Source organism: Nyctereutes procyonoides, unplaced genomic scaffold, assembly GCF_905146905.1.
Source record: "Nyctereutes procyonoides isolate TBG_1078 unplaced genomic scaffold, NYPRO_anot_genome, whole genome shotgun sequence".
NCBI lineage: Eukaryota > Metazoa > Chordata > Mammalia > Carnivora > Canidae > Nyctereutes > Nyctereutes procyonoides.
In genome coordinates, this window is record NW_026575125.1 from 30,859,411 (window position 1) to 30,871,918 (window position 12,508).

The following is a 12,508-nucleotide window of genomic DNA, read 5'->3' on the forward strand; positions in this document are numbered from 1 at the left end:
TATTGTTATTTATAGTATGACACACACACACACACACACACACACACACACATATTTGATCTACATCCAGTTTCTGGCCCAGAGCTCCCAAAACCCTTGGAATTTCCTAAGTGATAAGAATGACAATGGTATCTTTTGTTATGTTAATAGTGACTTTGAGCTTGCACCTTTGGCTGGTTGCCAGTGGAACCAATCACAAATAAAGAGTTGGATTTTTCATTTCTACATATTGACTTTAGAGAAGGGGAGAGGGACTGGAGGTTGAATTCATGAGCAATGGCCAATGATTTATTCAATTGTGCCTATGCCATGAAGCCTTCATAAAAAAACTAAAAGGACAGGATTCAGAGAGCTTTCAGATTGGTTGAACACATGGCCACTTGGGAGGAGTGGAGCACCTGGAGACGGCATAAGAAGTGCCTTGTCCTCTTTAGAGCTGTTGTTTTCAACTTTGGCTGGGCACTGGAATCACCTGGAGAGTTTTAGAAACTGCACATGTGTTCTTGCCACCCCAAAATTGATATTATCTATTTGAAGGGTGATGGGGCCTTTGAAAGTATTAAATGCTCCCCAGGCAATTCTAATGGGATGCCAAAGTTGAGAACCCTTGCTCTAGAACGCTGATTTTCAAACTTTACCCTGCATATGACTCACCTGGAAGACTTATTAAAATAGATTCTGAGCCAGAGCTCCTGGTTAAGTAAGTCTTTGGTGGGACCTGAAAATTTCCATGCTAAGGTTGATAGTTGAGGACAGACTTAGAGCTTGTTTTTAAGGCAGAATTTTAGGTCCCTCTCCAGATCTAAAGAATCAGCAGCATTTGTATTTTTAAAACATTCTCAGGTGACTCAGGTGCTCAGGAAAGTATGTAGAGCGTGGGATCTAGAAAGACTGAATAAGGGGAAAAAATGACATCAAGAACTGAAGAAACCTCCCCCCCTTGTAAGTAGGGCCAGCCCTAACCCAGAGGCAGCCCATCCAGGCGTCTTCCTGAAATTTTAGCAACTAAAAGCATTCTGTTCACAATAAGAAAACCGTTTCCCCCCCACACACACCCTGATTGGAATGTCCCTGAATAGGTTCATGTTGACCCTCCCCAAAATCAACCTGGATGCTACGCGACTCCCCGGTTCTTTTGTCTTTAGGCAGTTTCTTTCATTTTGCCTTTTAAAAGAACCTGTAATTGCTAATCGGGGCTCTTTTCCTCCTGGGAGGCGGAGAGCCCGTTTGCGCAAACGTTCAATAAACCCTCTTGCTAATTGCATCTGCCTGTCTGGGGTCTGGGTCTCTGGGGCGTCCACCGGGCCACGTTGGCACCCGTGAGCCAGGGTCCAACATTTGGGGGCTCGTCCGGGATCTGAGACGCCCCAGACTCAATCCTAAAACCGGTAGGAGGTAAGACCGAGCTCGCTAAATGTCCTATCTGTCTCGTCCGTTTGTCTGACTGGCCGGGTCTGTTTTGTGCCGGGTCTGTATTGTGCCTGCAGGACGCTGTACTCTGTATTTGGACCAGCGGGGGAGGCAGACGTGCCCGAGACCCCTGGTCCCCCTCCGGAGTCGGACTCCGGAGTGGTCTGGAAGAGGAACGGAGCCCCGGCACTCCCTCCTCTTCGGGGAGGGTCGTGGTTCGCGACCGCTCGCGTCTGAATCTGCCGCGCCAGTCCTGTCGTTCGTGTGCGTCTGTTCGTTCCGTGTTTTTCTTCCTTTCCTGTCCTCCTCCTCACCGCTCACCGCTTCTCTACACCCATGGGGCAGACTGTAACCACCCCTTTAAGCCTCACTCTAGATCACTGGAAAGAAGTCGCCGGCCGGGCACACAATCTTTCGGTCGAAGTCAGAAGACGAAGATGGGTCACCTTCTGCTCCTCGGAGTGGCCGGCTTTCAACGTCGGGTGGCCCAGGAACGGAACTTTTAATATTGATATTATCTTGCAGGTGAAGGCCCTGGTCTTCCAGCCAGGACCCAATGGGCACCTCGATCAGGTGCCGTACATCATAGTATGGGAGGATCTCGCTAAGAATCCCCCCCCCCGGATAAAATGCTTTATCCCTTCTCAAGGGGGACCGGGCCCGAGACCCTCACTCCCTCCCTGCCACACTCCCCCAATTCCCCGTCCCTCCTCTCCATCCACCCTTTGCCCCCTAAAATTTCCTGAATCAAAACCTAAGGAGCCGCCTGTGCTCCCAGGGGACCAGGACAGTCTCCTTCTCTTGGACTCCTCCCCTCCCCCTTATGCCCAACCCCCAACGCCCCGCTCGGAGGCCCCTACCTCTCCCTCCGCTCCCTCAGCTCCGTCCCCCGACTCTACGGGGGCAGAGGGGCAACCCCTCGCTTCACCCCCGCTCGTCAGTCGCCTCCGCTTTCGGCGAGAGCACGGGGGAGAGTCGGAAGACGTCTGGACCTCCCAGGCATTTCCCCTCCGATCAGTAGGCGGCCAGATGCAATACTGGCCGTTCTCTGCCTCTGACCTTTACAACTGGAAAACTCATAACCCCTCCTTCTCCCAAGACCCCCAGGCGCTAACCGGATTAATTGAGTCAATTCTGTTGACCCACCAGCCGACCTGGGATGACCGCCAACAGCTCCTGCAGACTCTCCTCACCACGGAGGAGAGACAGCGCGTCTACCTCGAAGCTCGGAAAAACGTCCCGGGGGCGGATGGGAGGCCGACCCGGCTGCCTAAGGAGATTGAGGATGTTTTCTCCTTGGTTCGCCCGACCTGGGACTACGACACTGTTGCTGGTAGGGAGCGGCTCCGTCTCTATCGCCAGGTACTCCTAGCGGGTCTCAAAGGGGCAGGGCGTCGCCCCACCAATTTGGCAAAGGTACGTGCTATAGTGCAGGGAAAAGATGAGACGCCGGCAGGTTTTCTGCAGAGGTTAATAGAAGGCTATACTGGCCACCGTAGTACAGGGCTCAGGGCAGAGTAAGTCAGGACAGAGTAGGGACCTGGGAGACAAAAGAGGACCACGGGTTGAACGAGACCAGTGTGCCTACTGCAAGGAAAAAGGACATTGGGTTAAAGATTGCCCAAGGAAGGGCCAAACGCAGGGACCTAAAAAGAAGCCCATTCCTGTTTTGTCCCTAGAAGATGAAGATTAGGGGTGTCAGGGCCAGGAACCCCCCCCCCGAGCCTCGGATACCCCTTAAAGTGGGGGGACAGCCGGTGACCTTCCTGGTCGATACGGGAGCTCAACATTCAGTTTTAACTGAGGCAAAAGGACCCTTGAGCTCTAAAACGTCTTGGGTTCAGGGGGCAACTGGAGGCAAGTTATATCGATGGACAACCGAACGGAAGGTCCACCTGAGCACTGGGCAAGTAACGCATTCCTTCTTACTGGTCCCAGACTGCCCTTACCCTCTCCTAGGCAGAGACCTTCTTTCAAAAGTAGGGGCCCAGATACATTTTCAGCAAAAAGGGGCCACTATTACTGGCGCGGCAGGGCAGCCCCTCCAGGTACTGACCTTGCGCCTAGAGGATGAACACCGGCTGCACGAGGACTCTCCACCGGCCGTGCAGCCCCTAGATTCTGAATGGCTCACTAACTACCCTCAGGCCTGGGTGGAAACGGCCGGAATGGGACTAGCTGTAAACCAGCCGCCCATAATTATAAACTTAAAACCCTCGGCCACCCCCATATCGATCCGGCAATATTCAATGAGCAAAGAGGCCAAAGAAGGCATTCGGCCCCATATACAGAGACTATTACAATTGGGCATTTTAATACCTTGCCAGTCGCCCTGGAATACTCCTCTATTACCCGTAAAAAAACCCGGCACAGGAGATTACCGGCCAGTACAAGATTTACGAGAGGTTAACTGGAGGACAGAGGACATACATCCCACGGTGCCAAATCCCTACAACTTGCTCAGCACCTTACCCCAAGCCATGTCTGGTATACGGTGTTAGATCTAAAAGATGCATTCTTTTGCCTAAGGTTAAGCTCTCAAAGCCAGCCTATTTTTGCTTTTGAATGGAAAGATCCTGAGACGGGATTCTCAGGACAATTCACTTGGACAAGGCTGCCGCAGGAATTCAAAAACTCCCCCACTTTGTTCGATGAGGCCTTGCATCGGGATTTGGCAGATTTCGGAGTTGGCCATCCGGACCTCGTCCTTCTGCAGTACGTGGATGATTTGCTCCTGGCGGCTAGGACAGAACAGGATTGTGTAAAAGATCCTAGCTGAAGTCCATGGCACCAGAGGGGACTTGACGGACCAGTCTTTGCCAGATGCTGAAGCAACCTGGTACACCGATGGGAGTAGCTTTCTACGAAATGGCTGGACAGAAGCTTTCCCCACCAAGCGAGAAACCGCCCAGGTGGTTGTCAAGAAAATCCTGGAAGAAATTTTCCCCCGGTTTGGACTGCCCAAGGTAATAGGGTCGGACAACGGCCCCGCCTTCGTCTCCCAGGTAAGTCAGTTGGTGGCCAGATTACTGGGGATAAATTGGAAATTACATTGTGCATACAGACCCCAGAGCTCAGGTCAGGTAGAAAGAATGAATAGAACAATTAAAGAGACCCTAACTAAATTGACATTGGAGACTGGCACTAGAGACTGGGTCCAACTCCTCCCTATGGTTCTGTTCCGAGTCCGGAACACTCCCGCGCGCCATGGGCTAACTCCTTACGAGATTCTCTATGGAGGTCCCCCACCACTAACGGACTTACTAGATTCTGCTATTGACCCTCTTGCTAACACTCCCGGTTTACAGGACAGGCTAAAGGCGCTCCAGATTATCCAGCACCAGATCTGGAAGCCCCTTGCGGCTGTCTACCGCCCCGGAGACACAACCGGCCCACACCCGTTCCAGATCGGGGACTCCGTCTACGTCAGGAGACATCAGTCCAGGACGCTGAAGCCCCGCTGGAAGGGCCCATATACTGTACTACTGACCACCCCAACCGCCTTAAAGGTAGACGGCATTGCTGCTTGGGTCCACGCCTCGCACGTCCAGCGCGCCCCATCAACGAGCACCGCTGACGCCAGCCAGGACAGACCGGACGAGCCACTCCAATGGAAGCTCCACCGCACCCAAAACCCGCTCAAGATAAGACTTTCAAAAATTGTTCAATGACAGTTCTTATATTCCTACCTCTCCTAGCGCTCTTCACCTCCGCCAAAGGTGACCCTCATGCCCTCAAAAGGTTAACCTGGCAGGTACTAACGTCTGGGGGTGACGAGGTCTGGTCTATAACTAAGACCGCCCCCGTGGGAACCTGGTGGCCTGACCTATATCCTGACCTATGCAAGCTAACCATAGGGGCCCCTAGCCCATGGGACCTAGAGGGATACTTCGACACCTCTAGAGCCCCTAACCAAGAAAGCCCTCCAGGGCGACTGGGATTAGACCCATGGGGAGGATGTGGCACGCCTGACAGAAGGGCCATGCTAAGCACTCTTCCCTTTTATGTCTGTCCCGGGCACCACAGAGATCGCAGGCTAAATCCCACCTGTGGAGGAGGGGAATACTTCTATTGTAAAAATTGGGGGTGCGAAAATACTGGGGATACAGAATGGAGGCCCTCCTCCTCCTGGGATTATATCACTGTCAAGGCTAACTATACTCACCCGACATTTAGCAAATGGAAAACCCTTAATTATGGGCCCTGCCAAGGGTGGTGTCATCCCCTACGGATATCCTTCACGGAGCCCGGAAAAAGGGCTACTTACTGGGCCAATGGATATACGTGGGGACTCAGGTTATACAAAGAAAGAACAGATGATGGTTTTATATTCAGAATTAAACTAAAAATAGAATCCCCAGACCCCGTGGCGATCGGGCCTAACCCGTCCTCGGGAACAAAGAGCTGCCCCGGCCCTAGCCGAAGGGAGCGCCGCACCCACTAACTTCGCGGTCACTCCAACCCCTGGGTCGTCACCCGAGCCGGGACAACGACTGTTTAATCTTATCATAGGGGCATTCCTGGCCCTTAATCGAACCAGCCCCGATGTAACTAAATCCTGCTGGCTCTGCCTTGCTTCCCCGCCCCCCCCCCCTTATTATGAGGGAATTGCTACTTCAGGGACCTATAATAACATCACTAGCACTCAGGGATGCACACCCGACTCCCAACCACAATTCACCCTTACAGAAGTTACAGGACAGGGAACCTGCATAGGAACACCCCCCGGGGCTACCAGAGACTCTGCAACACTACCACCCCGATTTTGGGGACTGATTCTTACCTGGAGCCCCAGCCGGGAACTTGGTGGGCATGCAACAAAGGCCTCACCTCCTGTGTGTCGGCTAAGGTTCTAAATAGCTCAAACGACTTCTGTGTCATGGTGCAGATCATACCCAGGGTGTTCTATCACCCTGGTGAAACTCTAGAAAATCAGTATGATAAACATCCCACCCGTTTTCGGCGCGAACCTGTCTCCCTAACCTTAGCCGTTATGTTGGGACTAGGGGTCGCTGCTGGGGTGGGTACTGGCGCAGCTGCTCTGATCCAGGACTCACGGCATTATATAGAACTCCAAACAGCTGTAGATGAGGATCTACGGACACTTCCGCAGTCCGTTTCTAAGCTAGAACAGTCCCTCCCCTCACTTTCAGAAGTAGCATTTCACAACAGGAGAGGCTTGGATTGACTATTCCTGAAAGAGGGAGGACTGTGTGCGGCCCTGGGAGAGGAATGCTGTTTCTATGCAGACCATTCTGGAGTCATCAGAGACTCCATGGCCAAACTCAGGGAAAGGTCAAATAAAAGACAAAGGGACCGGGAGGCCCAGCAGGGCTGGTTTGAAAGCTGGTTTAATCAGTCTCCCTGGTTGACCACCCTAATCTCTACCATTCTGGGCCCTCTAGTTATCCTGCTCCTGCTGCTAACTTTCGGCCCCTGCGTCCTCAACCGGCTGCTCCAGTTCATCCGAGAAAGATTGTCTATTACCCAAGCTCTGGTATTAACTCAGCAATGTCGGGCCCTCCAAACTGAAGAAATAAATGTTCCCTAAGATTTTAAGGTTAAAATCAGCCCAAACAAGAGGAGGGAATGAAGAAACCTCCCCCCCTTGTAAGTAGGGCCAGCCCTAACTCAGAGGCAGCCCATCCAGGCGTCTTCCTGAAATTTTAGCAACTAAAAGCATTCTGTTCACAATAAGAAAACCGTTTCCCCCCCACACACACCCTGATTGGAATGTCCCTGAATAGGTTCGTGTTGACCCTCCCCAAAATCAACCTGGATGCTACGCGACTCCCGCGGTTCTTTTGTCTTTAGGCAGTTTCTTTCCTTTTGCCTTTTAAAAGAACCTGTAATTGCTAATCGGGGCTCTTTTCCTCCTGGGAGGCGGAGAGCCCGTTTGCGCAAACGTTCAATAAACCCTCTTGCTGATTGCATCTGCCTGTCTGGGGTCTGAGTCTCTGGGGCGTCCACCGGGCCACGTTGGCACCCGTGAGCCAGGGTCCAACAGAACGATTATATTAAACACTGGTAAACGCTTTGGCAAGAAATAACAGTAGTGCTAGCAATGATGTGGGAATTTTTAGGGTAGAAACATATCTTTCTGACATTAGAGCAGATTTGGTTTCTCCTACTAATAATTCTCTTTATATATAACCTAATGAAGTACAAAAGCAAATATTAACTTTATCCTACTAATAGCTCCACATCATACAGTATGTAGTCTCCAAATGACAGCAGAGAAACAGAAACATTACTAGGCTACTTAGTTTTTGTATTTTCAACCAGTTCTTAGATGAAAGAAGCTAGATTTGAGATCAAGTGTTATTATACCTAGTGTAATATTTTGCCTTCTTCTAACTTTCCTTAAAAATTTTTTTTAATAACAGTTTTAGATTTACAGAAAAGCTTTGGAAATAGTACAGTTTCTATATCACTCACACCTAGTTTCCCTTTTTGTTAGCATTTTACCTTAGTATGGCACCTTTGTCACAACTAATAAATGTATATTGATACATTATTATTAAAGCTTACACTTTTATCACATTTCCTTAGATTTGCCCTAATGGTTTACTCATCGAGGAGCCTATCTAGCACAGCACATTACATCTAGTTATCCTGTCTTCTTAGGTTCCACTTGGCTGTGACAGTTTCTCAGACTCAACTTGTGTTTGAGTATTTGTCAGGTATTTTATAGAGTGTTCCTCATTTTGGTTTTGTCAGAGGTGTTTCTCACGATTTGACTTGACTTAGATAGGCTTGGAGGCAAAAAAAAAAAAAAAAACAGTGAGGTAAAATACCATTCTCATCACATCATGTCAAGGGAACTTGCTGTCACCAGGACTTATCACCATTAATGTTAACCTTGGTCACCTACCTGAGATTAACCGTCAGATTTCTCCAAGTAAATTACACTTTCTTCCTCCTAACTATACTGCACCCTTTGGAATGAAATCATCATGCTGTTTCTCCATTTAAGGAGTTGGAAGTTACATTCCACCTCTTTGAGGAGCCTGAGTATTCACATACATAAATTACTTGGAATTGTTCTTCAAAGGAGATTTGTCTGCTTTCTTCCATTTATTTTAATTTATTCAATCATTTATTTATATTATTATGGATTCTTAGATAATAATTTTAGACACTAGATTATAATCTTATACTATTTTATGTGTCTTGTTGCTCAAATTGTTCTAGTTTTGGCTATTGAGAACTTGTTCTGTTGGCTTCTTTGTCCCTTTGACACTTCCTTATCTTTGTGGTTATCTTTGAGACTACTCATACTTTTGGGGCACCTGGGTGGTTAAATGTCTTCCTTCAGCTGAAGTCATGATCCTGGGGTCCTGGGATCTAGCCCTGGATTGGGCTTTCTGCTCAGCGGAGAGCCTGCTTCTCCCTCTCCCTTTGCCCTGCCCCCTTGTTCATGCTCTCTCAAATAAATAATTAATTAATTTTTAAAAAAGAGAGAAAGAGAGAATATTCATACTCTCAGTATGAGATGCTTCACAGCCATTATGTATATTCCTGTCCCAACCTTGGAATTGGCCATTTTTTTCATTCTGGTTCCTTGTATTGGAATATGGTATTATGTATTGGAGAATGGGTGCCAAGTGTCAATACTTCTAGGCCATCTCAGCTGACAGAGCAACGAAATACGTGCAGGTGTACTAACTCCTACCCATACACATACCTACAAATATTTCTCTTTTTTTAAAGATTTTATTTATTTATTCATGAGAGACACAGAGAGAGGGGCAGAGGCATAGGCAGAGGGAGAAGCAGGCTCCCTGTGGGGAGCCCAATGCAGGACTTGATCCTGCGACCCTGGGATCACACCCTGAGCCAAAGAGATGCTCAATCACTGAGCCACCCAGGCATCCCCCTATCAATATTTTTATATGTATTCATCCATATCTATATTAAACTAAAACATGAGTTCTTTCTGCTATCTCCAATTCTAATTCAATACCACATGGATCATTTTAACTTTTCCCCATTATTTTTCTGTAACTTCCCAATCCAACAGTGAGGGACCTGTATCCATCATCCTCCATCTATTTAATTGTTAAATTTGGTTTACACGTGTAGTGCTTTTGGTATTGTGACCTGCAACACCATGGGAACCAGCTTTATCAACCATGTTTTTAATGCTAATACATCATCAGCTTACTAAGAAACTTGTATAAAATTATTTTTAAGTTGCACAAATCCATTACTTATATAGCAAAACTTTGATTTAGTGAATGTTAATCTACATATTATGTCCTAAATAAGAGGCCAATTCAAGATGCACAGTAAGAATACTACAGAGTATATTTGGTAGATGAGTTTGAACTAAACTCAAGGCTGTTTGGTGTTCCACTGGCACAGAGTTGGCATATGTTTGTGATTGGATAAAGTCTTGAGCTACTTCTTCGCTAGATGATAACTGGCCACTGTCTTCACTGCCCATGCCTGATGTCTGGGCGGTCTACCCATGCTCTCTAGACCTCATAACCTATTCAAGAACTAGTAACTAAAAGGCTAATGCCTGACAGAGTTGGGATTCTCCAGGATCCTGTGCTATTTATCTGTAGTTCCCCTTTTACATTGTAGGATTCATTATGGAAGCTAATTCTTCTGAATATTGCCTTTTTTCCATATAAAACATGATAGTGTGTCCAAAAAACATTGTTATTATATTTTAATAGCATCAGGAGCAGTGGTCCTGCACATTTAGGACTGGCTGGTGTTCAAAAGCTTCAATGACATTTACAGCAAAGCTGTCACCGAAATGTCTCCTCTATGAATTTATTGGCACACAGACTCCTGCATTGTGTCTGATTTATTTACCCACTCTAAACTAATATTAAGGGATCCCTGGGTGGCGCAGCGGTTTGGCGCCTGCCTTTGGCCCAGGGCGTGATCCTGGAGACCCGGGATCGGGTCCCACGTCGGGCTCCCGGTGCATGGAGCCTGCTTCTCCCTCTGCCTGTGTCTCTGCCTCTCTCTCTCTCTCTGTGACTATCATAAATAAATAAAATAAAATAATTAAAAAAAAAATAATAAACTAATATTAATTAGTGCTTTTCTAGTTATGAGCAAGATATGTTTTAGCAGAATTTTTGAGCTTTTCTTAAAAACAATTGGACACAATCTTATTTATTTTGATACATGCTGGGTTTAAAGTACTAGATGATACAATTTTTTCAGACTTTAAAACACATATAAATGGGTTCTTGCACACACATTTAAATATGTTAAGTTAATAAGGAGGTTGAATGATAATTAAATTATAATTTATACCTCATTTGTTAATATGATAATTAAGCATTCTACTCTAAATTTATTTTAATTTTTAAAAAAGATATTTTAAAAAATTAATTTAATTTGTTGATTTATTTTTTTTAATTTAAGTTCAATTAACATATAGAGTATTATTGGTTTCAGAAGTAGAGTTCAGTGATTCATCAATCTTATATAACATCCAGTGCTCATTATATCATAAGCCCTCCTTAATGTCCATCACCTAGTTACCCCCATCCCCCAAAGATTTTATTTATTTCATTGAGAGAGAGGGGGAGAGAGACCATGTGTACTAGCAGGTGGGGAAGAGCAGAGAGAGAGGAAGAAGCAGACTCACCACTGAGCAGGGAGCCGGACACCTGACTCTATCACAGGACTCTGAGACAAATTACCTGAGCCTAAGGTAGGCGCTCAACCAACTTAGCCACCCAGGTCCCCCTCTACTCTAACTTTAAAGCTAAAATAATGCTGAATCTTTATCATAAAAACATGGAATATTATGCTGATGGGCAATATATTTTAAAATGTGTAAATCCGATATTAAAACTGAGCATGTAAAACTCTTAATTATATTTACTGTTTTCTTATATGGCAGTAACATATTGTCAGCCTTGTTATGGGATCCTAAAACTTTGATATGAATAATAAACCTTCTTATGCTCATTTCATTAACAAGACATTGCCATTCAAATGAAAATTATGCTTTTAAAATCTTTCAATGCATATTATGGTATTTGGGAAGGGTGCATCTGGGCATGTTTGTTCAGATTCTAGTATTTATTAAAGTATTTTAAGCATGCCTCTTCTAAGTATCTTTGTTTTTGAAAGAGATAGGAACCCGCATGACATAGAGGAGACCAGCAGAAAAATGAATCAGATCCAGAGTAAAACCATTTGGAATGCACTCAAGTTGGCAACAGCATAGTAACTGTAATGTAGATAAATCTGATCCTTATGTGGTTTTCTAGGATGAATGCTATATATATATATATTTTTTTTTCCCCACAACAAGGAAAATGTGATTTAATTCTACAAATTTACAAGCCAAGATAAAATAAAAATGAAACGTGGAAAAGCAAACAGAACAGGCAGTCTGAGACGTGAGGTGGAGATCCAGAGCCGTCCTGGCCTGTGGCAGCTGAGTACACACAAAGCAGGGCTTGGGTCTGGACCTGCATGCTGCCTCCAGCACCGACCCCCACCGAGTGATCCTGAGCGGCCCCCCGTGGGGCTGGGGTGGGCTCCGTGCAGAACCTCAGAACTTGAGGCTGAAGCCAGGGCCTACGGCTGAGGCCCCCTGGTTTGTGGTTGTGAGGTGGAAATCCGTCTCCTTCAGGTCGTCGTCGCCCAGCTGGCTGTAGCCCAGGCCTCCTTCCAGCGGCCACGGGCTCGTGCCACGCTTCACCCTTTGCTGCTCACTCTTGGCAGGCCACGTGGGGAAGACTGAAGGGTCGATGGGGAGGGGCGTCTCTCGGAAGTACTCATGCTTGAGGCCATCCTCTGCACTGACTCTCTGCCCAGGGAAGTAGGTCAGGAATTTGTTCATGAGGTCAAAACCCTGGTCTGAGAGCAGTATTATATATATATATAATTAGTTAAGTACATCTGAGGAAAATACCATTTAGCTAGAAGCAACTTTTGAGGTACTCAAAGCTCCCTTAAGGATTAAGAAGAGTAGCACTCTAGGATATTTTCATCTTTTGGAAACTTCATACTTAGTGTGAACTGAGAATGTGCTGAATGTCTATATTTGTTTTTAAACATACACTAGCTTCTAGGTTTGTCTACTCTGAATTTCAAATTCCTCCAGACACAC

At 46.6% G+C, this 12,508-nt stretch overlaps 1 pseudogene; it reads right to left on the minus strand.

Moving 5' to 3' along the window:
- Positions 1–12,238, minus strand: part of LOC129517871 (60S ribosomal protein L10a-like) — a 92,118-nt pseudogene extending 79,880 nt beyond the window's left edge.
- Between the last annotated feature and the right edge of the window lie 270 nt (positions 12,239–12,508).